The sequence below is a fragment of the Protopterus annectens genome, chromosome 3.part0, assembly GCF_019279795.1.
Source record: "Protopterus annectens isolate FY-2018-M chromosome 3.part0, PAN1.0, whole genome shotgun sequence".
NCBI lineage: Eukaryota > Metazoa > Chordata > Ceratodontiformes > Protopteridae > Protopterus > Protopterus annectens.
In genome coordinates, this window is record NC_056731.1 from 813,747,672 (window position 1) to 813,774,543 (window position 26,872).

The window sequence follows — 26,872 nt, forward strand, 5'->3', positions numbered from 1 at the left end:
CCAAGTCCTTGTCTATTGAGTTCTGAAACAGAGCAGGCCCGTCTCCAAACTCTGGACCCCACCTAGTTCGGGTTTGTGAAAGGCAGATTATGCCACCTGAACCTGATTGACTTCTTTGAGGCAGTTAAAGCCGTAGATGAGGGTAAGGTGGTTCACACAGCCTATCTTGACCTCGCCAAGACTTCTGACACCATCCCCCATTCTGGAATTCTAGCTAAACTAGGTATAAATTCCTACGTCACAAGATGGGTTGCCAACTGGCTCACTGACAGATCCCACACTGTAAAAGTTGCAGACTCCAAATCTGACTTCAAAGCAGTGACAAGTGGAGTACCACAAGGTTCAGTCCTGAGACCTCTCCTGTTTGGTATCTACTTCTCTAAAGTACAGGCTAACACAAAAGGTCTTTGGCTAATGGAGTTCGCAGATGACTGCAAACTAGGAGCCATAGTAGAGTCCCCAAATGATGTAGACATCCTACAGAAGGTCCTCACTGAGACAGATGCTTGGTGCCAGAGCCATGGCCTCAAGCTCAATGCCAAAAAGTGAAATGTCATCCCCTTTGGCAAAAACTCTGTACCCATGAACTACCACGTAGGCGGCAATCTACTTAATGCCGAATGTGTGATAAGAGATCTTGGGACTCAGGTGGACAGTAGTCTCTCCTCTGATAATTACTTCGTCACAGTAGTCAGAAAATCCTTCTACATAGCACACCTCATCACAAAAGGGTTCTCATCCAGGAAAAAAGAGGTCATTGTTCCCCTCTACTCAACACTCATTAGACCCATTATAGAGTATAATGCCCCTTTTGGAATGTACCTCAAGCATCTGCTGCAGCTGGAAAGGCCACAGAAGTACCTCTCATAGAGAATTACTGCCCTCAAACAGATGCCCTACATTGACCGTCTCAAAAAACTCCAGCTTTACTCCATAGCATATCGCCTACTCCGAGGTGATCTCTGCCTAACATATACAGCTATGTCAAACCCAGAGCTGTTGGACATGCTACACCTAAAGAAATCCCAATCCCTCCGAGCTATACGCTCTAGGGACCTAAACCTTGTCACCACAATAAACAGGACATGCTGGAGGGATAGATTCCTGTCCCAGAGACTTCCCATACTCTGGAACAAGCTACCCATCTATGTCAAGCACAGCTCCTCATTAGTACTCTTCATGAAAAATCATTGATGAGTGAATGGGAAATAGGAAATACACCCCAGGGATCACTTCTGTGTCTCTGCTCGACAGGGACAAAGGAAAATAACTTTCTTGGGTGGCATAAGCCAGGGAACCTTGTTGGCTAGGCTTACTTAGGTCCTTGGGCCGATAGCCAAGTACCTACCTATGAACCTCTGAAGCAGAATTTCTGTAGTTGTTTGTTGTGGTGAGAGGCAAACAGGTCTACTGCGGGGGACCCCACTCCTAATGTAGGATTAGATCCAGTAAGAAATCTCTCTTCAGAATCCATTCATTGGGATCTAGAAGATTCCTGCTTAGAGAATCTGCCAGGGTACTGCTCTGACTCCAAATCTAAGAGGCTATGAGTGTTAGCCCTATTTATTGAGCCAGCATCCAAATCTTCCTTGAAAGCTGCACAGAAGGTAGGACACAGTTCTCTCTTGCTTATTTATGTACTATATTACTGTGGTGTTGTCTATCCAGATCTGCAAAGTCCCTAGGATTAAGTTTTGCTAAAAAGCAATTAAGGCCAGGTAGAAAGCTAGTAGCTTCTTTTGATTTATATGCACTTTTCTCTGCTGAGGAGTTCAAATGCCCTGCACTTTCAGCAGATATAAATGGGCCCCCCAAGCTAAGTCTCAGCCATTTGTTGTGATGGTTTTTTTCTACTTGTGGTAAAGAGAAATTTGCTCCTGGGTTCTGCTGTATGGAGTTATTCCACCATGAGGGTTACCCTATCACTGTAAAAGTAAGTGAAAGGTTCTTTATACATAACGGCTTGTAGCTCTGAAACTCAAAGCTGATGTGAGAGCTATAAGAAAAGTGTCTTTCAGGTGAGCATCCTTAAGAAGGCAGTGTTAGCAGGTTCAAAAGGGGGCAAGGTTAGTTTTTCTAACACAAAATTTACATCCCAGACAGGACTAGGGTTCCTTCTGGGTGGTCTGAATCTCCTTTTACCAGCATGGAAGTAGAGGCAGAAGGCTTTCTAGGGGATGAAAATGCTGCTCCCAATTATTTTTCAGACACCATTAAATTGTTCTTGTGTAATTTTTCAAGTGGCATCATGACAATGCAAGATGCCATGCACCCCATAATCCTCTGGAATTCCTTTGCTAGGATGTGTTGCTTTGGAACCGAAATGGTCAGGTAGCCTGTTAGGAAAGCTATCCTGTCCTAGGGAGGAAGGGTTTCTGCTAGACCAAGTCTTTAAGGGCTCCCAGGAAGACAATCCTCATTTGTGGGACAGTTTGTTACTTTTGTAGAATTATGGTGAAACCTACTTTCTGAAAGCAGTCTACAGTGATCTGCAAGGCTGCTAGGGTCTCTACTGTGGATTTTCCCTGAATAAAACAGTTGTCTAATCAGGGGTAAATATGAACTCCAAGAGTTCTGCAATGTGCTACCAGCTGAGCTAAACATTTTCTGAAAAAATTGGGAGCAGTGGACAGCCCAAATGCTAAAGCACAGAACTGCAAGTGAGAGCATCTAGCTACAGATCATAGGTGCTTTCTATGACTGACTGCTATGCAGACATAGAGATAACCATCTTTTAGGTCTACAGTGACCATGAAAGCAGTGTGGAAGATCATGGCCACCAGCTTTTGCAACATAAGCATTTTGAATTCTGGGACACAGAGAAACTGGTTTAGCTTTAAAAGGTCCAAGGTGGTTCTCCAGGTGGCATCTTCTTGAAACTAGAACTATCCTTGAGTTGCAGCCTTATCCCTTTTGACCTAGAGGAACAGGCTGAATGGATCCTTGGTGAATCTTTGGTAAAGTAATTTCCTGAGGAAAGGTAGTAAGAGGCTTGTCTGCTCTTTCGGAGGTTTTTGGAATGCTAAGAAGAGTAGGATCTCTCTGGCCTGTATGTTATACCCCTACTCTACAATACAGAGGACATATTGGTCCCTGCTGATGGTTTTCCATTGGGTTAGAAAGGAGGAGAGTTTTCCAGCCAGAGGTTGGGGGGAAGGCTGGGGATGAGCATAGTCACATTTGGTCACTGCACTGGGTAGGCTCTTTGGAGCTCCCTCTGTGAGATTGTTCTGGTTGCCATCTCCTGGACTAGCTGGGTCTCTTGCCATGGGGAGGCCTCCCCTTCTCTTGTATAGGGGTTAAAGATTTTGAAGGTGACAAAGATAGATAAAATTCCTTCACAGTTTTTATTTGTTTTCCATTTTTATCCAGCTTCTCAAAAACTTGTTCAGCTGAAGGACCAAAGAGAAATTCCTTGTGCAGTGGAGCAAGTTCAACCTTAACCTGATCAGACAGGGGGCAGGGTCCTGAGCCATGCATGTCTGCGGATGACATAACCTGTGGCAGCTACTCTACAAGATGTATCTAAGGTGTCATAGCCAGACTTCAGGGAGTGTCTGGAGACTTGCAAACTTATTTGTCTGTCTCCTGAATTCCCTTTGATTTAGGCTCTATCTGCTACTGAGTCCACCTTACCTAGAATTTCGTCCTGGAGAGATTCAAGGTAATTTAGCATATGGAATTGCCAGGGTGGCATAGGTATAAGCTTTTTTCCCCAAATTTGTCTAATAGTCCACTTTCCATATCATTAAGCAAGGGATGTATGGTTAGTCCATTAGGCACACATTCAGCTTTTGAATTTTTGTAAAGATATTTGTGAGATTTGATTACCCTGTAAAGCCTGTGAGGTTTCCTAGGAACAGGAAAGAGAGAGAATTAGGATGTAGAACAATGTCTTCAAAGACATCACCCAGTAATACATGTACAGGAAGAACAGCCAGTGGCCTGGGATAAGGCAAACTTAGCAGTTCCCTGCAATGGTTCTGAGCCTATAAGAATGGGTTTTTTCCTCAGTTGAAGGTCTCCTTCGTTCTATGCAGGGAAGCCCTGAAAGACAGGTTCTCGGGGGGGGGGGGGGCATCAGAGTCTGAATCTGGGTAGGTTTGTGGGGGCAAGTGACCAGAATAGGATAATTCCTCCTCCTCTTCAGAGTTAGAGATATCTGCTGCTGCTTCTTTTTGAAAGGCTACTTCCGTGCTTATTTTGGATGAGGAAGCTTCAGTTGCAGAAGTATGAAAGGGTTCTCTGGCCTTCATGAATGCCATGAATTCCTCTACTATTTTTAAAAGGTCCTGTGCTTTGGTTTGAGAAGCAGTGGTTGAACTTGGGGGAGGGGGCAAGAAAAAGAAGTGGTTCTATTTGGTTTTGATGTCCAATTGACAGGAGTGACCTGAGGATGAGATAATCTGATTACGACTTTGGTTAAGGTTTGAGTAGTCGAAGTAGACAGTATATCTCTGACAAGACCCATGATGCAGAAGCTGGAAATGGAGGCCTGTTGGGCAGCCTCAGACACAAATAACATGTGTGCCATGGTAATGCTTTTAGGTAGGCCGTAGACCATGATGGTCTCCTAAGGTGTCAAATCAGCGGGTTTGGGCCTAGTAATTTTTGAACCAGGGGCTGCAAAGGTGTCTCACCTGGGTTGTTAGTTCACTTATGGATTAGAGCAGAAGCTTTCTCAGTAGCATCAGGGTCCTTGTTCTTTTGTTTTTTCATTTCTTCAGAATGACTCTACCAGATGCAGGAGCCTGTAGAGAGCCTGCAGTAGCAGCGGATTGTGATACCACTGGGGAACTGAAGAGGAAGACTCAATATGGGCATCTAGTACCTCAACCCCTCAATTGTTGACTTTTCGGAACAAGAAAGTAATAAAGAAACTTCCCCAACAGGGTACTTATCTGACTGGAACAGGAGGTTCTCTGGAAAAACAAACCAACCGATGGACTACAATGAACACATGAGAAAGCACACCAAGATGCATGTCTAGAAAAAACTGAAGACGGCACTAACGGATGGCCTTCTTATACCCTGACATCCAGACACTGGTCTGTGGACATCCATCCACTAGGGGTGATACCAGATTGGGACAGCCACTGGCTTCTGCATGGCAGGAAGTCCCAAGAATCAGTACTGCAACACTGAGTACAAAGAACATTCAAAAACACCTCCTCATGACAGATCCAGATGCAGCTACCCTACAGGAAGCATCAGTGGCATCATAGCTACATTTTATAGAATGATGAGCCATGTGAGAAGCAGTTCTCAAAACAGAACTGGCAAATGTCTTACCTCTGAATCAGGCAAATCAGCCAGAATGCCCCAAGCTGGGAGTGAAGAGACAGGACATATCTAGTCATATGGGTCTGATAATTAACTGCCCTGAAGGCTAAGGTAGCAGAGGTATATACGTTTTTACCACACCTTGGCATGGCTGTCCTTAACAGAAGGTAAAATCTTAAAAGAAGACAGCAACTTGGATGGTTTATCAGTAATTACAGAAATAAAAGCAGGATCAAAGGAAGGATTTTATATAAGAACTGCTGAGCTTTTGGAACTTCACAGAACCTGTCCAGTTTCTTAGGGGCAGGAGGCTGAGAGTCAGGGACCTGAGAAGCTGCAGTAAAACAAGCATGAAACAAACCAACCAACGCTGATACTGAACAAGTGTTTAATAAAACAGAGCTTTCAGGTCAAACAAACCCTTCATCAGTGTATAAAATACTAACACATACTAACCATATTTATACTATCAAAAATCACACAGCCATTAATTATTCAATTAAACAATTAACATCCTGGTTAAGAACAATAATATAGATTTTAAAAGCATAGGTCTCTATTTCAAACACATTTGTTTATATCTTAATACAGGTTTTAGGAAAACAGTTTGATTTAAACCCAGTAATACATCTGCACAAAGGCGTATTATCCATTGATATTCCTTCATCTCAAGTTTACTATTTAAATCTCCAATCCATGCATCTTTATATATTCTATCTATCACTCTGAAAGAAAATTTATGTGCATTACCATATTCACTAATATGTTTGGCCAGGGAATTAGTATCAGTCTTTCTCCTTATTTATAAATGATGCTCAATTATTCTTTCCTTCGGTTTTCATGTTGATTTCCCAACATAAAATGCCTGACATCTATTATATTATATTCATTGTAGCACATGTTGATGAACTTGAAATACATAATTCTTTTCAGTTATTGGGTGTTGAAAAATATTATTTTTATTAATAACATCACAGCGGCTACAGTTGTAACAGGGGAGGATACCTGGCTTAACTATTGTTACCCCACCACTCTTAACACACGTCCTTATAACATAGCTTCTGTTTTAAATTCTGGCAATTTCTATATGACTACAACAATTTGCTGAGCTTCTGGTGTCATTCTAAGGGGATCCAGTATCTGTCTGCCTGGGATGACATGATCGACAGACCACGATGCTTTGCCAGAGATGGCCTGCATCTGTCGCCTTTGGGATTCCAGATACTGGCTGATGCCCTTGCCACCCCTATAGTGCCTTATTTAGGCAAGGTTCAAATGACAAATTCACCACTGTAACAGGTGCAAGCAAGCAAAATCTGAGGGTAATGCTACTCAATACTAGAAGTCTAAACCTCAAAATGCACTCACTCGAGGCACTCCTTAAAATGGAGAACATCGACATCTGTGCAGTGACAGAGACCTGGTTCAAGGCTCCAGAGAGCACCCCTGCATTACCAGGCTATAATTCATACCACACCTTTCGGCCACCTAACCTGGACTGACACTAAAGGTGGAGGCATGTTCATATTCATTAAGGATATCCACACCTCCAGGGTAGTTGCTCAGCATAATGCATCCGAGATTATCCAAGTGCAACTAACTCTGGGCAAGACTGCAATCCAAATTGTAGCTTGCTACAGATCCCCCACTACGCCCCAGGATTCCCACTCCTCATTTCTTGATACACTGGAAAATATTAGGGTGCAACCTTACACCCTAATAATGGTCGATTTCAACTACCCCACCATTAACTGGGAAAACTACTCATGTACCAACCCCTTTGCTCAACGTTTTCTGGAATTCATAAATTCCCAAGCCTTGGATCAACTTATCCACACCCCCACCAGGGTCACCAATATCCTAGACCTGGTCATTACCAACATGGGCAACCGGTGTTCCACACCAGAGGTCAGATCCGACCACAAGCTAATCACCCAAGACATCCACATCCCACCCCACCCCTCATTAGGGAAACCACCGTAAAAATTTTCTCCAAAGCCAAATTCACGCTTCTTAAGACAGAAGTGGCAAACTTCACAACACCCATGCAGATGGACAACAGAGGTACAACTGCTGAATCCCACACAAATGCACTTTATAAGCACTTACATGAGTGCATGGATCGTGCTATCCCTAACAGAACCAAGATGCTATCCCCCAAAAAAGAAGCCAATCTGGTGGTCCCCTGCCATAAACAAGCTCTACAACAGAAGAAAGAAACTGCTGCTGCTGCAAAAAAAGAGTAAAATCCCACGACTGGAGGAACTCTCTGGTCAACCTCAGTAAGAACCGAAAAAAATACACTGGGAGCTCCCAATAAGAGGAATGAGTCATAGAAAAAGTTTATTCGAACTAAAACAGGATCTGTTTTAGTTTGTTGTAAACGCTAGTTGGTTATTGAAAGTGTCAATCCGTTTTAGTTCGAATAAACTTTTTCTACGACTCGTTCCTCTTATTGGGAGCTCCCAGTGTATTTTTTTCGGTTTTGGTGTTAATTCACTGGCATCTACGTGGTTCTTGTTTTCAACCTCAGTAAGAAGCTGAGCTCCATCATAAAAATCCTCCGAAGTTAGTTACGAAAACAAAATCGCCACTGTTTTTAAAGACAACCACAAGGCATTCTATAGCTATGTCAAGACTCTCAATGGCAACACTCAGATCTGCTCTGAGTTACAGCACAATGGCACTAAATATACAAAACCAACTGATATTGCCAACATCCTGGCAGATAGGTTCAGTGCTAACTTTACCCCCTCTCACCCCCTAAAGGGCTCATCTCTATACCGGAAGAATGCAAAGTTTCTGCAATCACGACTGCACGGGTCAAAAACACACTCTCCAAAGCCAAAAACACAGCATCCATGGGACCTTACAACATCCCAGGCTGCAATCTACATGAACTACAGAACAAACTGGCACCCCGCCTATGTACCATGTTCAATCACAGCCTCACCTCAGGCTTTGTGCCCACTGAATGGTGTACAGCGACAGTTATCCCACTCCACAAAGGGGGATCCACCATGAACCCCGGGAACTACCTCCACATTAGCCTGATGAGCCTGGTCTGCAAGGCAATGGAACGTTACCATCATGGAACTTATAAACAAAGACAATTGTAATCTCCAAACTCTGGACCCCACCCAGTTCAGGTTTGTAAAAGGCAGGTCATGTCTCTAAAACCTGATAGGCTTCTTTGAAGCAGTCACCGAAGTTGTAGATGAGGGTAAGGTGGCTCACACAGCCTATCTAGATCTTGCCAAGGGTTTTGACACTATCCCCCACTCTGGAATTATAAATAAACTCACTAAACTAGATACAAATCCCTATGTCATAAGATGGGTTGCCAACTGGCTCACTGACAGAACCCACAATGTGAAAGTAACTGACTCCAAATCCGACTTCAGACCAGTGACAAGTGGAGTACCAAAGGGTTCAGTCCTGGGTCTTCTCCTGTTTGGTATCTACTTCTCTGAAGTACAGGCTAACACAGAGGGTCTTCGGCTAATGAAGTTCACAGATGACTGCAAACTAGGAGCCATAATCGAAACTCCTAATAATGTGGACAGCCTACAAAAGGGCCTCACTGAGACAGATGCCTGGTGTCAAAGCCATGGCCTCAAGTTCAAATGCTAAAAAGAGCATTGTCATCCCTTTGGTAAAAACTCTGTGCCCATGAACTACCACATAGGTGGTAGTCTACTTAACCCCGAAAGTGTGATAAGAGACCTTGGGACAAAGGTGGACAGTAGTCTCTCCTTTGATAATCACATCTCCACAGTAGTAAGGAAATCCTTTTACGTGGCACACCTCATCACAAAAGGTTATCCAGGAAAAAAGAGATAATTGTTCCCCTCTACTCATCACTCATTAGACCCATTATAGAGTACAATGCCCCTTTTGCTATGTACCTCACAAGACATCTACAACAACTGGAAAGGCCGCAGAAATAACTCACAAAGAGGATTACCGGCCTCAAACAGATGCCCTATGCAGACAGTCTCAAAAAAACTTCAGCTTTACTCTGTCACATATCGCTTACTCAGAGGCAATCTCTGCCTAACATACAAAGCTATGTCAACCCCAGAGCTGTTTGACATGCTCCACTTAAAGAAATCCTAATCCCTCCAAGCTACACGCTCTAGGGACCTAAACCTTGTCACCACAATAAACAGAACATGCTGGAGGGATAGATTCCTGTCCCAGAGACTTCTTATACTCTGTAACAAACTACCTATCTATACCAAACAAAGCTCCTCATTAGCATTCTTCAAGAAAAATCTTGATGATTGGATAGGAAATAGGAAATTTACCCCGGGGATCACTTCTGTGGCTCTGCTTGACAGGGGCACAGGAAAAAAAATGTCTTGAGTGGCGAAAGCCAGGGTACCTTTTTGGCTAGGCTTATATAGGCCCTAGGGCCAATAGCCTAGCACCTGCCTATTAACCTATGAATACCATTTGGCAGTATGGTAGTAAGGGGCCACTTCCTAGCTTCGCAAGACTCCTTCAACTTTCTGTGAAGTCTCGCATGAACTTTGAATTTACTGGACAGTAGACCAGTGGTGCTATCTGCCCTCAAAGCATAGATTTAAACAAACATGAACGCCAGAAGCTTTTAAAGTTTTTTTTAATTTTTTTTAATACTCTGCATTTCAGTCTATAAGCAAGAACAGAGAAGTAGCAAAATTACCAGTTATTCTAACAAAGTACACCAAGTCAACATATATATATTTCTATCCCTAAAAGATCAGTAGGTATTAACAATAAATTTATTGGTTACTTACACCACAGCCTTCTTCAAGTCGACAGTGATCTGTATGGCTTTTTAGGACAGAGTTGCACAATAACATAGCATAAAACGCACCAAAATAATTATTTTTAATAGAAAACTTTTACTATGCAGTATTGCTTCACTTACAGTACAATGACCTCAAGGGTACAGCAATGCTAACAGTTAATGTAACTTTTCCATACTGGGCTCTGTTTTTCATCTATAACTAACTCTTCCCCTGGTTTCTACCACTTTAATAATAATTTTAAAAGCTTTAATAAAGCTGATAAGAAACAAGCAGAAGGCTTCCTTTTCTACCTTACACAGAGGCTCAGTGGCCTCTGGTAAATAATTACGTACCTCCTGAGAAAGACACAGGAGAGTAGGCACGGTGGTGTCCTATATGGAGGCTTGCAGAGTTCAAACTCCACCACATATTTATAGATGTGCTTGTTGGGTCAATGAAACAAGGGGATAAAGCCCTCACGATGATTAGATGACACAGGACTGACAAAGAGACTCAGGAGTTGAAAGAATTGACAAGACAGAGTGGGACTGAGAGGCTGGTGCTAGCTCAACAGAGGCTCAAGAGACACTGCAGGCAAAATTAATGGATGTGGAGATGTATGCCCCTCCAAGCAACATGGCACTCTGCTGCTCAAGTCTGTGCATATGCACAAATGCACATAAGTTAAGCAGCTATTATGGGATGCAAATGTCAGACTACTGCAGGAGATCAGGGCTAAAAAAGAAAAACAGCTGTTTGAATGATGATTCTGAGTGACCAGTTCTTGAATAAAGAGGAATGAATGGGCTACCTGGGTTTAGGAAAAATATAATGGTAAGCAGACAGCTGGGACAAAGTATGTATGTGAATGTTTCTCAAGTACATAACATTAAAATATACATAAAACATGTTATGTACAGTGCTCAAAAAAGAGGAACTCACAGGAGTAAATACAGGGAAAATATAAAAAATATTACATCTGAAAATAGTTGTCAAAACTGACTGTAAGCCAAATGAAACAAGTGTGTATCTTAATTGACCTCTTAAATCCATCCTTCTACCACTGGGGGAAGGAAGTTCCAGAACAGTGGAGCCTGATAAGCAAATAAATGAATGCCAGAAACTTCAATCCTCCTCCAAAAAAAAACCCTTACCCACAATGAGGCAGAAGGGAAGGGATGAGCCAAACTGCAAAGCAGCAGCTCCTTCAGGTAATGGGGCTTCAGATAATGCAAGGCTAAAAACAACAACAGAAGAACTCTGAAGGTGCAGAGCAAACTAGCAGCCATTGCAGCCTCAAAATACCAGAGTAATATGGTGCTGGAGGCCACTTGTGTGATCATACTCATCACTGCAAATGGATGAATAAAGATCACTACGACATTATAATTCATTATCCATGGGAATCAGCAGCAGATGGGCATCCACCAGTGCAACAGCCAGGGCATCTGGACAACCCCACTGCATAGCTGGACTAGTTCTGTAGTCCAAGACATTGGCTGATCTAAGGTTAAATGAAGACAGCAGCCCTCACAAGTACTCATTTTTTTTTCTTTTTTGCAGGATGGCTATCAATAAGTGTGCCATTCCACGGAAGCCAAAATAAATTACCCCCAATCCCAGTCTGTAAGCATATTTCCTCTAATTCAAAGAGCTTCTGGACTGGGATTCTGAAAACAATGCTGAGTAGCCACTAGAACAGGGTCTCCTGGAAGATGACGTGGAGTACAGAATACCTTACCTTAGTCAGCAACACCCTCCCAGTCCTCTTGGAGCACAGAATGAGAAAGGGGACATCAACTGTAGTTGTTACTGTACTCAAGCACCTGTGATTGTGATGAGTACACTCTCACAGTTACTCTGTTCACCACAGGGTCAATGTTGCAGTATAACACATTGTCCATGAAAACAAAACTAAAGAAGTAGCTGCCCCCATGAAGTGGATGAGGAGATCACAGATGGAAAACTCTGCAGAATGGCTAAGGCAAAGTCTGCTCAGTGACTGAAGGTCCAGATTGTAGTGCATGGAAAAGACACATACCATAGTCCACATTGTTACCTTACAGACAATTAAAAAAACACATTCTTAAGCAAAGCCAGTATACTATCTGGTATGCTAATAAAATGGGCTATGACAGGCCCCGCAATGTACTTCTCATTGCGCTTCTAACAAAAGCTAATGCAGTTTGTTATCCACTTTGATACGGTTCATTTAAAGGAAGGCCTATCCTGTTTGCCTGGCATAAAGAGAAAAACACAAGTATCTAATTCTTTAGTTCTGGCTAGGTAGGTCCACATTGTTACCTTACAGACAATTAAAAAAACACATTCTTAAGCAAAGCCAGTATACTATCTGGTATGCTAATAAAGTGGGCTATGACAGGTCCCTCAAGGTACTTCTCATTGCGCTTCTAACAAAAGCTAATGCAGTCTGTTATCCATTTTGATAAGGTTCATTTAAAGGAAGGCCTATCCTGTTTGCCTGGCATAAAGAGAAAAACAGATAAGTATCTAATTCTTTAGTTCTGACTAGGTAACCCGAAAGCTGCCTGCAAATATTTAGATGGTGCAAGATCTTTCATGATTCTTTTTTATGAGTTAGGAAAGTAGACTGACATCTGGATAGTCTGGCTGAATGTCGGTTCAGATACCTACTTTGGCATCATGGAATGGTTGATTCTAAAGCTCAGTGTGCCTCTGTAGAAGACAGTGTATGGGTCTTTGCACATGTGTCTCTGTGGAATACAGTGTATGGGTCTTTCCACATCAGTCTCTGAAGTTTACAGTTCCTCTTAGCTGAGGCAGCAACTAGCAAAATTAATTTTTCATAACAAGTAACTAAGTGCCACTGAGAAGCTGGACTCAAAAGGAAGGAACATTTAATTAAAGTCGCAATGTGGAGGAACTGCTTTCCTATGTGGTTTTATATGCAGAACTACTCAGAGGAGTACCGTCACTGTACAATGAGCCAAATGGGGAGGGCACATGTAGTGGTAACCTGCAATGGCAGAAAGATGCACTTTATCTGAGGCATAGGAAAGGTCATATGACAGAACTCTGTCAGGTACTCAAGATTTACTGATTTATGGCTCTAGAACTTCTTGTCTAATGCAGAATGTGTAGCACCACTTCAGGGAAATTGGTTCTGAATAGGACCGAGCTGAAACCATTCATGCTGTGAGGCTAGCATACATCAGTGACCCTTCTTCTTGGGACAACAAAGCACAAGTTTGTGGCAGTTGAATATGGTCCTATCTGGCTAGTGAGAACAGTGTCTGACAGCAATATAGGGGCTACAAGAATTATATCTGGCCCATCCACTCTGATCAGTAGCAGCACCATGGGGAGTATGGGTGTGAGTAGGAATATATACAGGACAGCCCTCATCCAGAAGATGAAGAACATATTTACTGCCCATGCTTCTTAGTGTCGGTGCCCACAGCTGCCAGTTCATTCCTGAGGCAAATAAATCTATCACTTCTCCCACATTATGATTATGTCCTGGAAAGCCATGGTATTCAGTTTCAACCTGTGAATGATGGCCTTGGTTCTGCTCATTTAGTCAGTTACTATGCTAAATATGAAGTGATAAAGAATACTGGAAGAGGAAGGCCTAAGTGACAGTCTGGGGCCCAGAACATCAAACCTAATCTACACAAATGGCATATGTGTGTTCCACCTTGGCTGTGTATGCACCATATCCCTATGGTACCACTGGTAATTACCTGCAGGGTTTGTTTCTACCAGACATTTGTCAAAGACATTACAGTATCATTAATATATTTTTTCTAGGCTGAAAAGCTTTCTGATCTTGTAGGGACTTCACGTGCCTTGCACCTTAAGGTGTTCTATAAGGACCTTAAATCTAGAGCTGAGGCATGTGTTGTAAAATGATTAATACCCTCTAGGACTACAGGTGACAACCCCTGAATTCATATCATCCACTACCACTCTTGACATGGTATAAAACATAATTTGTGAATACTCAGCGGAAAAAAAAACTAGACTGGAGAGATAGTGGACAGAATACATCAGCACACTCTACTCACCCTACAACCCCCACTGAAGCTATCTGAATGAGGAAAATTTATAAGTAAATGTAAAGCATGAATCCACTGGTTCCTGTGGAAGGCACACACTGGTTTGAAGAACTTGTTATACACTCTGAGTGCAATGGAAAAAAACACATGGTAAGAAAATGCAATAGAAATGCTTGTATCCCAGTCCAGAAATTTGGGTACTGTTTGTGGCCCTTGTGTATGTGTATGTACAGGTACGGATCTTTAAATTTAGTGCCAGTGTGACAGCTTGTGAAGGAAGCAGCAGAAGCAATACACTTGCTATGTTGACTTTGGTTACATTTAAAAACTTGTTCAACCCAAAAATTCTAAAATAGGACTCCAATGGCTATCTTTCTTCAGGATCAGAAACAGTCAATAATAAAAACCCCTTTCTTAATTCCTATAAAGTGGACACGCACTCTATGGTCCCTGGCTGATGGAAAGAAAACACTATTGATGTGCTTCCTGCCCTGGAAGGATGGGAGGTACTCCTAGGAAGATAGGAACAATTCTCAACCATATCTTGAAGCTTAATGATATGCTTACCCTTACCAGCCTGCTGCAATAACTAATATGGCACCAAGGTGGGAAAACATCCTACCCAAAATGTGGGATGGGAGAGGTGGTGGCATGCATTATGAGGGAAAACTCAGCAGTGCATACTACTGACCTGAGAGGATGAAGTCTTTACTCCCCCTCTAACTACAGTGCTGTCTGTCTTCACCTCTGCCACCATCCCAGGTCTGATCCTTTCATAAGCCCTATTTTGTTTGAATAGGTCTGCTATGGATAGTTTACTATAGAAAGAACATTCCTCCTGTATTTAGGGAAGACCGATGAAACCACTGTTGGACAGATTCCATGGTCTTTACTTTCTCTTTTAGTTGTTAACATCTCTTGACAAGGGGACCAAACAATAAGATATCTGGGGGTATCCGGCAAATGCACCGTGATATCATCTGGTAAGATTTATATTCTCAGAAGGGCATGTCTTCTTATTTCTATGCATGTTCATATTCTCTTTAAGAAGGTACTGACTGCAACATAAACATATTTAATGATGTACATCCGCACCTTAAAAGCTGTTTTGGTTATGATGTGCATCCACACCTAAAAAGCTGTTTGGGCGAGTCCAGTACTTTTGTCTTTCATGGCTACATCCTGTATTTTGGAAGCCATATACTCTAGTTGTTCCAGAATGTCTCCTTGTGATATGTATTAACCTGGGTCTAACAATTTGTAGCTCAAAAAGGCCAAGGTTGCAAAAGTACAAACCTTTTTGTGAAATCTTTCTAGCACTCTGCTCTTATTATTGAAAAGTGTACTGAATCCTGGAATTAACTTGAATGCCCTTGCATTATCTATACAGACCACTGCAAGAGCTGTGACAGAGTTATTGAATAGGCATTTAGATGATTCTTCAACCCTGTAGATTCTTACCAGCTTCTTGTTCAAATGCCTGGAGAAAACAAAGGCAAAATGTCAAGTCTTAATTCCAAAATCCTCACAAGGTCCAAATATCTGTTATCAGACTAAGATACTTCTCTGAAGCCCCATAGTCTCATATCATGTCAAGTGTCTCCCCAAGGAGACATCATCATGACGGGAGCCCAGAAATACTGTCTCCCCATCATTGGTCTCAATGCATAAAGCAGAGACTTATGTAGAATAGGTAATACATTTATCACCCAACTTAGAAACATAGAAGTTGGGAAAGGGGCAGTCTCTTTTTTCTTTTTTTTTTTTATGATTGAGAGCTTACTTTTATAATGTAATTGTGAGTCACCATCAGGCTAATTCAATGCCATGCAACTAGATGTATTAGTAAACATGAGACAATCTCAAATAGCTGAGGCTAGAGTCAATAAGTGTAGAGTTGGTGCCTGGCATGATTAAAAAAACAGGAGGATAGTGAAGAGGAAGGCTGGAATACCTAATACTGTGTAAGCAGACAGGAGCCTGCAGTACAAAGAGACTGAAGGAATGTCTGGGAAAAAAAACTCATCTAATGATGCAGAATAAATTTGCGAAAGTCAGACATCCACTAATGGCACCATGAAACTAGTGTCCAGCCTAGAGGTCTTGTCCACTTCACTTAAGCTCTGTTCAGTTACATCAGCTAAGACAATAATAGTAATAATAACAGTAATACCACTAGTACTACTACCAATAGTAAAATAACATTAGTGCTAAAACCCACTTTATTCCATAAAAAATAAAAAAAACACGTTTTTTATTCACTTATTACTTTGTTTGAGATAAGCTGTGTTGCACTGACTTTGTAATTCAATTCATGGACACTAGCTAAAGATGCCAATATCTGCTTCCAGGCCTCCTGCCCCTGTGCTACTGGAATCCTTAATACTTAATTTGGGGTTTTCTAACTTCCAGAGTCTTTTCGTCTTTCTAGGGATTCTTTCTTTGGCACAGATGGAGAGGGCCCCTTTCAAAGTATGTGGTCTCCCTTGGGATAATGCTGCTAATTTCTTGCACCCGATGATCTCTTCAAATTCTAGGCCCTGTGGTGAAGCATCTTTTGTTAAAGGTAGCACAGAGCTTGCAATAGGATACCTCATGACTCTCCACATAACAAAACAGGCACTGGAAAAACTATCATCTTTTAGAAGAACTGTCTTTCACAGGCAAACTTGTTATTTAGTTTTTCTGTGGATGTTATAGTCCTTGGAAAAAATGTTGTTTGGTGATAGTCTTCATTTGTGGGTGTACAGAAGTGCACACTTGCATGGGAAAGGCACAGTCTCATTGTGTCATGAATCACATATCCTTCAAAACAAGTGAGCGTTTAAGCCCATAATTACAATACTCTCACTGCCAGGAATACTGCTAAGAGGAGAACCACCACCATGGCTGTGTGAACAACAGCCTTTCCCAGCTGGTTTTCACCTCTGTAAATGGGATACCCAGTAGAGGGGAACGAATAAGCTAAAGACTGCTAGGGTGATGCTTAATGACTAGCAGGCAGTGTGGCAAAATAACATAATGGAAAGCATATAAGCTCCTGGAGGGAGAAATGAACTGATGCACTGACAAGAAATAACATCCTGTGGCAAAAAAAGAATGGAAATGGCATGGGTTATAGTGCACCTTTAAATCATGCATCAGCCAATGTCTTAGGCTAGGGGAGGATATCAGCCTGGTGCTGAGAATGGAAATCAGGCAAGACAGTGGATGTTATCTGCAGATAATTCCTACAGATACTGAATTATACAAAAATGCTAACCTCTATGATGAGCATCTAGAAGTTCTTGTAAGTAACTAGGGAGCAGAGTTCTGCATGAGATGCAGATGGTCAAGTTCTCAGTTAAAACAGCTGTAGATACAGGGAGATGTTCTAGTAAAGGAGAAGTCCTGAAAATACACAGCCACCAAAAGATCCATCAGGACAGGAAGGCATATGATTTGGGCTACATTTCTTAGAACACCTCACACTTACTTGGTCTGTGAGTTTCAGCAAGTCATTTAAGACCACAGTGAGACTTTTAACAATGTTCATAAACTGTAACTACTACCATAAAAACATGGTTATACCATTAGAATTTCTTAAAGTAGTATAGATATGTTTTACACTTCAGGTAACAATCATGCATTATCCATCGCTGCATTATTAAAAAAACACTATAACAGGACTCTAGAACAGACAGTCTGAAGCAAATAGTACAGTTTTGAACCTACCATAAATGTAGATGTTCGAGTGTATACCCTGCTGCAGTCAGCACACTTGGGTTATCCTGCCGTCAGGCGGTCCCGCAGTCGGCCTGAATTCCAAAGTCTTGGTCTGTCGTCGGTTGCTGTCGCTTCTTCCCTGACGTCAGTGCACCAGTGGTATATAAGAGGCATCCAACGCCATTTTCTTCAGTTTTTCTTGCCCCAGATGTCAGGTGCCCCCCCAAAAGGTGGTCAGTAGATAGTACCAATAATAAAAGTTTAGCACAAACAAAACATCCCTCCAGCTATAAGCAAATACACCACAAAGGTTGTATCAGATTTTAAGGTATTGAAAGGTTTTAGTTAGGTCAGAGGGGATGGAGGGAGGGTAACCTGGACTGCAGCAGGGTATACACTCGAACATCTACATTTATGGTAGGTACAAAACTGTACTATGTTCATCGTGTTACCCTGCTGCAGTCATCATACTTGGGTAGAATCCCAAAGCTAAGGATGGGAGATGGAGTCAAACAGGGTTAGAGGAGGCTAGAAGGCCCTGCAAAACTGCAGTGGCGAAGCCAGCTCTAGTCTTAGAGTAAAGTGGTAAGTGTTAGTGTTTGGTGAAGGTGTGTACTGAACTCCAAGTTGCAGCTTCCAGAATATCCTTGGTTGGCACCCCCCCTGAGGAAGGCTGTAGATGTAGCTGCTGCCCTGGTAGAGTGGGGCCTTATGCTAGCAGGAACTGGTTTTCCATGATGGGTGTAGCAAAAACGTATGCAATGTCCTATCCATTTGGAAATGGTCTGTTTTGAGATAGCCTTTCCTTGTGATGCTGTAGCATAGGATACAAAAAGCTGGTCAGATTTTCTGAAAACCTAAGTTTTATCCAAGTAGTAACGTAGTTGCCTGTGAATGTCCAAGGAATGCAGGAGTCTTTCTCCTTTGTTCTGTGGATTTGGAAAGAAGGTGGGTAAATGGATGGTTTGATTTAGAGCCACACTGGATACCACCTTTGGCATAAAGGAGGGGTTAGTTCGTAGAGAAACTCTGTCTTGATGAAAAAAGAGGAAAGGCTCTACTGCCATTAGTGCCTGTAGCTCTGAGACTCTTCTGGCTGAACAAATTGCTAGCAGCAGGGCAGTCTTCCATGATATAAACTTTAAGTCAGCTGAGAAAGCTGGCTCAAAAGGTGGTAGCGCAAGTTTTCCCAGAACAAAATTGAGGTCCCAAGTAGGTGTTGACGCTCTCCTGGGAGGCCTAATGTTTTTGGCCCCTCTGAGACACTGCCTTAGAAGTGGATGTGAAAATAAGGGAGGATCCGTGTTGTAGTGAGCTGATAAATGAACGTCCAAAAACTAAGAACAAACAAGCACTGATTCGCAACCAAAGAGAAGGTATTCCACTAGATTTATTTTCGAACAAGACACGGCTCAATTATTTTAACTTTCTTTTTACATATATTTTTAGTAGTGGGAAAGTAGTGACTTGGTCACCTTAGAGTACTGAATTTTAACATAAAGAATAAGGTATTTATTATTTGCACACATATTGCTAATACTGGAGATTTGTAATATTAAAATTAGGTTAAAATGCTTGTCACTGGTTGTTGTTTGGTTTGTAACAACCTTTTACTTGTGTTTTTATGAATTGTAACTAATTGTGTGATGCACTATAGTTTTATGGCAGCTACAGCATGGGAACTAGCTTGGACAAAGTCAACAACGAATTTTAATTAGTTTATAAATTTTGTAATAATAAAGAGAGGAGAACAGTATTTTAACAAAATTAACTGTTGCTATAGTATAACATAGCATAATACCTACGTGTAGAAAACCTACTTAGGATATACATGTACATTTTGATCTACGATTATTTTATGACGTAAATAGAACAAAATGCTTACTCACTTAGAGAACACTATTTAACTATATCAGACACATTTGGATGTACGATTATTTTATGACGTAAATAGAACAAAATGTTTATTTACTTAGAGAATACTATTTAACTACATCAGATAAAGAAAATACAATGTATATCATGGGTTTAAACTAGAGGGGTTGTTGCTTTAACAACTCGTCAGTCACAGAGTTTTGTCTGATTGGTCAGTGCATTATGTGTAAACTATTTGAATTTGTGTCATTTAGAACTTTACTGTTTGTCTGAAGAAGTCCAGATATCATCCGGACGAAAAGCGCTTTACACTTTATGGTTTTTTACTTGTTTTACTTGAGCCGTGTCTTGTTCGAAAATAAATCTAGTGGAATACCTTCTCTTTGGTTGCGAATCAGTGCTTGTTTGTTTGTAGTGAGCTGAAATAGCTGAGGCGTGGATTTTAATAGATGAAAAAGAAAGTCCTTGGTGTTAACATCTCAGTTAAATATTGTAGAATCTGAGGTATGTCCGGCTGAAGGGTATTTTGGCCTTTAGCTTGGTTCCAGGCGCAAAATCTTTTCCATTTGTCTGAGTAGGCTTTCCTGGTGCTGGGCCTTCTAGCCTCCAGAATAACATCCATAACAGCTTGTGAAAGAGGAGCTGGCTGGTTGCTTAGGTGATATGCCATGCAGCCAAATTTAAGGTTTTGAGCTGGCTGTGTAGAATCTGACTGCCTTGCTGTGTGAGCAGATGAGGAATTTGTGATAAAATTCATGGTGGGCCCTGGGCCATGTTCCTTAATAGTGGGTGCCAGTGCTGGCGTGGCCAGTCTGGGGCAGTGAGTATCATTCGGGGTCTCTCCATCCTGAATTTCAGCAGCACCTTTGTGAGAAGGGGCAATGGAGGAAAGGCATATACTGTCAGCATTTTCCAACTGAGCATATACTGTCAGCATTTTCCAACTGAATGAGAGTGCGTCCACTTTCCAAGCTTGATGGTGAAATGTCCTTGTGGAAAATTTTGATAGCTGATAGTTTTGGGGGTTGGCAAACAGGTCTATGTCTGGGCGCCCCCGTTTTTGAGTTATCATTGCAAATACTTGTGGATCCAGTTTACACTTGTGGGGATCCATGATGTTTCTGCTTAGGTCGTCTGCCAATGTGTTCTTTTTTCCTGGCAGGAATTGAGCTTGTAATTGAACTTGGTAAGCCAGTGCTGTGTTCCACAAGGTCATTGCTTGCCTGCATAGAGGGTAGGAGTGTGTACCCCCTTGTTTGTTTATGTACCACATTACTGTGGTGTTGTCTGTCCTTATTATCAGCTGTCCTGGATTGTAAAAGGTCCTTGAAGGCGGTCAGGGCATTCTGTACAGCTAGCATTTCTTTTTGATTGATGTGCAGATTCCTTTGATCTGCAGTCCATATGCCTTGAACGCAGTCTAATGCTTTTTAGGTACCATTGTAATTTCCTCCCCCACCTATCTAGTGCTCTGGAGTCCCTTTCAGAGGGTACAGGATTTTTAGCCATAGAAGCCTTAGCCCCTTTGGGACCCTGGGAGATTGTCTCTGGGTCAGCAACAGGGCTTTTGTAAAGGAATTTGTGTGAGTGAGACGGTGCGTCCTGCCATGTGTGCCCCCCAGGCATAGTCCGATGCATCTGTTGTCATAGTTTGCCTGGCTGGGGGTAAAGTGAAAGGCTGACCCTTGTTGAGGTGACAACATGCCTGTGACCACCATAGAAACTCCTGTTGAAGGCAGGGAATGAGAGGTATCATTGTTTCCAAGCTGTGGCTGTGCTGAGTCTAACGGTTTTTAGGTACCATTGTAATTTCCTCATATGCAGTTTTGCAAATGGTAGTAGTATGCAAGATGCCATGAAGCCCAAGGCCTGCAGAATTTTTCTTGCAGGGAGTTGGGTCTTTGTTGCCATTGTTTTGAAGTATTGAGTTAGTTGTAGTTGTTTGTCTGGCGTCAGATAAGCCATCTGGGCCGTTGTATTCAAGCTGGCACCCAGGAATGTCATATTTTGTGAGGGCACTAGTTTTGATTTCTTTTCGTTTACTGTGTACCCTAGGCAACTTAGAAGGTGTTTTACAAAAGCCAGATGTTGTAAGAGAATGTCCTTGCTTTCTGCTTGGATGAGGCAGTCGTCCAGGTATGGGTATATTTGAATTCCTCTTTGTCTGCAGTATGCAATTACTGGTGCCAGGCATTTTGTGAAGACCCTGGGCGCAGCAGATAAGCCAAAGGGCAGTGCAGCGAATTGGTAATGGGTTGAACCTGCAATTAAACGGAGGTATCTTCTGCAATTTTGTCTGATAGGGACATGCAGGTATGCCTCCTTGAGGTCCAACGTTACTAGCCAAGCTTTCTTGCCCAACATGGGAAGAAGCTGCTGTAGTGTTAGCATCTTGAATTTGGGTACTTGCAAGAAGGTGTTTAGAAGTGAAAGGTCCAGAATGGGTCTCCAAGCATTGTCCTTTCTGGGGACTAGAAAGAGCCTTGAGTAAAATCCTTGGCCTTGCTCCTGAGTAGGTACCAGTTGAATGGCTCTCATGTCCATGAGAGCTGTAATTTGTTTATGTGCCTCTGCCCATTGATTTTGTGGCAGGTTTGGCATTCCTTTTATCCTTGGCAAGGTGTGGAAATGGAATCTGTATCCTTGTGAGATAATGTCTAGGACCCATTTGTCCTTTGTGACGATGCGCCAGTTGTCTGTAAAAAATGTTAATTTTCCTTCCAAGGGAGCTGCCAAGAGAGTTTTGCTCAGCAGTTTGAGGTTTAAGTCATTGTGTTTGCCTTCTAGTAGTTTGGGACCTGTCTTCTCCTCCCTTCTGTGTTGCAGTGCCCCATTGGCGAGGTTTGTAAGGGATTTGTGCTTGTCCTCTGCCCCTTAGGCGCTTGTATTTACCCCTCTGTGGTCTGTCAGAAGCTGGAAAGGATCAATTTTTTGTTGGCCAATTTCTGCTGAAGCGTGGGGGTTGTACCTGTAAGAAATCTTTGACCGTCTGCATAGATTTTGCCTTATCCTCCATTTTCTTTAAAACCTCTTCTGCTTTAACCCCAAATAAGACATCCTGCTGTAAGGGTGCATCTAGTAACTTTGCTTTAACATGATCAGGCAGAGTTTGTTCCTTTAACCAAGCATGCCTACGTATAACAGACCCAGTAACACCTGCTCTACAGGAAGCTTCCAAGGAATCAAATCCACATTGTAAAGTATGTTTGCCCACCTGTTCAGCTGCATGCAACAGATCCTGCATTTCCTTGAATTCAGACTGTTGAGGGTGCGTGCTCATCTTTTGTTTTATTTGAGACATTAGGAATTGCTGGTATTTAAGCATGTGAAATTGTCAATTTAGTGCTCTCATAGCTAGAGTAGCTGAGGTGTAAACCTTCTTCCCCCACCTATCTAGTGCTCTGGAGTCCCTTTCAGAGGGTACAGGATTTTTAGCCATAGAAGCCTTAGCCCCTTTGGGACCCTGGGAGATTGTCTCTGGGTCAGCAACAGGGCTTTTGTAAAGGAATTTGCGTGAGTCAGGCACTCTATAATATCTATCTGGTTTGGCTGGGGCAGGAGGCAGAGAATCTGGATTTAGACTAGATTCTAAGTAAACATCATCCACAATGTCTAAAACTGGAGGGATAGCAAGTGGTCTGTGCTGGGGGAGTAAAAGGAACTCTCAAAGCCTTTTCTTTGAGTCGGAGTAGTCCTGACCTTCCCAGTGGAAATGTTCCCTCATGGTATATAACGTTTCCCCAAAGGAATAGTCTTCAGGGGGTGAGGCTGAGGGAATGGAATCTTCAGCATCAGAATTTTCATAAGGGGGAAAGGAGTAATCCTGTTCCTCAGAGGAGCCTGAGGAAATAGACACTTGATCAGAGGAGGCATAATCCTCCTCTTGTCTAGGCCTTTTGTCAGGGGGGGGGGGAGGTTGGGAACCCCTGATTAAAGAAATCAAATCTTCAGCCATTTTAAGCATCTGTTTCTTAGGCATGGGGCCTTGAACTGGAGACTGATGTGCAGTCTTTTTTGGTTTTAGAGGAGTCTTAAGCTTAGCATAAGATTTTATGGTGAGAGTAGTCGGTCTGAAGACACCTTCTGAAACCGAAGGTGTTTCCACAGCACCGGCTTCTCCTTCTGCAATGTCATCGGTAGGGCCTAAAGAAAATGGCTGCGTCGGCCTAGAACTCTCTGCTTGAGAATCCGAAGAGGTCTGGGGTTCCAATTCTGCGGTCGCCAGGGTCTGAGTAGGTGCCTCACTGAAAACCGGAGAACCGGCGACCAGCCCAGCCAAGGCCTCGGAGTCTGGCTTGGATCTAGGCTGCCTGTCTTTATCTTTGCGTTTTTTTATGCACGCCGGTAGTCGGTTGCTCCACCGGCATAGTGTAATTAAATTTCCTACCGAAGTAGTGTCGTGTGAAATCAAAGAGTCGCTTTATAGTTCACTTATTGAACCTAGCACAAAACCGACAACCAGTGACGTCGTGGTCTGGGCCTAGGCAAGGTATACAATAAGAATGAAAGTCTTTATGCGGTATTTGCTTCCCACAAGAAATGCAATTGTTAACTTTTTCTGACATCGGACTGAGGCAAGAAAAGGTTCCCGAAGGGGGTACTTAGCTTTGAAGACTTTGGACTGAAATTCAATTAGAAAATCTCAGGTGTCGGCCGACCGGCACTTGCGAACTGCTTCTGCTTCGGGCACCGCACGGCAAGAAAGACTGAAGAAAATGGCGTTGGATGCCTCTTATATACCCCTGGCGCAATGACGTCAGGGAAGAAGCGACAGCAACCGACGCCGGACCAAGACTTTGGAATTCAGGCCGACTGCGGGACCGCCTGACGGCAGGATAACCCAAGTGTGATGACTGCAGCAGGGTAACACGATGAACATCTGCAAATCATCTGAATACTGGCAATACTGAAGGTTTCTCTCAAAAGAGTTCTTCCAAAAGAAATATGTGCATGCACACACATATATATGTATTTAAGTATGCACGTGTATATGTATAAACACATATTTTATATGTAGACAGAGACAGAGAAAAAACAGACTCAAGATGGAACCTTGAGTGACAGCCAAGGTCAAAAAGTGCCCACTCAGTATGTCCTGAAAGTTAGGAGTCAAACCAATTCAAGTCAGTACCTTAAAATCCACAGCAAGTCTGAGGATGATCCAAAAGGATGTGATGATAACCAAATGCCAAAGGGAGACAGACAGGATTAAAATAAAGTATTAATACTGATTCCTTACTACTAAAAATGAATTCAACGTCTTGATAAGGACAGTCTCATTACTATGTCTAGTGATTAATCCTGATGGGATTGCAAATGATATCCTTTAAAATGGAATTAAGATGTGAGCACATGCTTTTAGAGAAGACTCCCTTTGCTTATCAAGCAGGCTAATAACCTGGCTAAATTTAAGCCTACACTTGATACATGGGTGGGAAATCAAAAAATATTCCTTGGTACATAGTAGCTAATAACATATAATCTTAATGAGGGGCTTGGCTAACATTAGCAAATGCAATGTTGAATGCAAACTTTGCAGCTACCTATAAACTTTAAATTAATTTAAATTTAGTAGCTACCAATGAACCTATAAACCACTTTCTCAGTAACCTTTCTGATCAACAGAATGCTGTGGATATGGTGGTAACTATCTAAACCATCAGGATGGAATGCAGACTTCATCAAGATGGGGATCATCAATGGCTTCTTTAGTACAGATGAAAAGAAAGTCTTGACTCCTTAAAGAATGGAAGATTATTTTTGCTTCACCCCCCAAGGACACTGCCAAATAGCTCCTCTAACTGCACTCGTGGCCCATTTTTTCTGCGGGTACAGGAGTCGGTCACTCCTAGGGTAGGCAACAGCCCTAAGACCCATTTGATCCTACCCAGGAATCCTGAACGGCTTTCTATACTTAGGCAAGAGTCAGAGAGAGAACAGAAAAGCCTGCTGGTCCAGGGAGGTAGAGTGACCTACCCTCTTCGTCAGGAAGCACCCAATCTCCACCCCCACGGTGGGTCCTACAGGCTCCATGATTGCTGTGTTCTGATCAGAAGAGTGCCTCTGCATGCTTATAGCCCCCCTGGGCTACATAATGCAAATGCACTATTCACAGCACAGGTTTGAACTCCAACCAGATGAACACCTACTGCTCCACTAGGTGTCATCCACATGGCAAGTCACAGCCATCTCATCCCATTCCCATCCTCCCCAGACAGCTCCTACAGGCACCACAGCTGCTAATCAAACTAAGGTCATCAGTGCTATAGTCAGGACTTTATCCATCTGCATCAGACAGCTGGCAAAGAATGGAAAATGTGACAAATAACTCAAGCCAGCACATCAAGGCATGCAGCACACAGTCATGTTAGACCTGGGTTCAAACCGCAGGTTGTAGGACATATTCCTGAAGCCATAGTCATGCATTCTTCATAATACAACAACTGAAACTCAGGCTGAGACAGTGGTTCCTTAAAGAAACCTCATATTTACCCTTGAGCTTATCATCAAAGAAGAAACTGCCAAGCGTCAAGTGGCTCAGTCATACCTTTCTACTGAAAGTATCTCAAGGGAGGACAAACATGCTGGATTACACAGTCTGCTCACTAGCAAATACAGCATGTCTGGCTGAGTCAACAAAGCAGAAATCTCACCAAACAGAACACAACCTTTTAACAGGAGAAGTCAGTTAACAAAGCCTAAGTTTAGTGACAAAGAGGCTGATACACCTCCATTTACCATAAATCATCCTGTCTTCTAAACACATAGCTCAAAATCAATCCAACATGCAAGGGGAGGGGGTCAGGTGAATGGATGAGTACGAAGTGGAGGTCTTAAGGACATACTACAGACTGTATTACAGCCTTCAAAGGGTACCAAAAGGCAACAAGAGAGAGCACAACTAAAGAAAGAGATCAATAACTGCATTAAAGTATATCTTAGAGGATGGGTTACAAAGGAAAACAGCCTAAGCTAAGCCAAAGCAATCATAAGGCAGATTTTCTCGGGACAGGACTACAGACCCGACATCAACTCAAATGAAGAAGTCAACAAATACAGCCACTTTGGGAAGTCTAAGAATGAGATTACAAGGAAGTCTGTCCACTTGTAAAAGAATGTCCACATAATACCATGAAGACAGTAGATAAGGAAGGATCCAAAGCTTGCTCTTGTGTCCATGACATACTAAAA

At 42.5% G+C, this 26,872-nt stretch overlaps 1 protein-coding gene across 2 annotated transcripts in view; it reads right to left on the reverse strand.

Moving 5' to 3' along the window:
* Positions 1-26,872, reverse strand: part of EXOC2 (exocyst complex component 2) — a 2,261,550-nt gene that overhangs the window by 834,660 nt on the left and 1,400,018 nt on the right. The window lies entirely within an intron of this gene.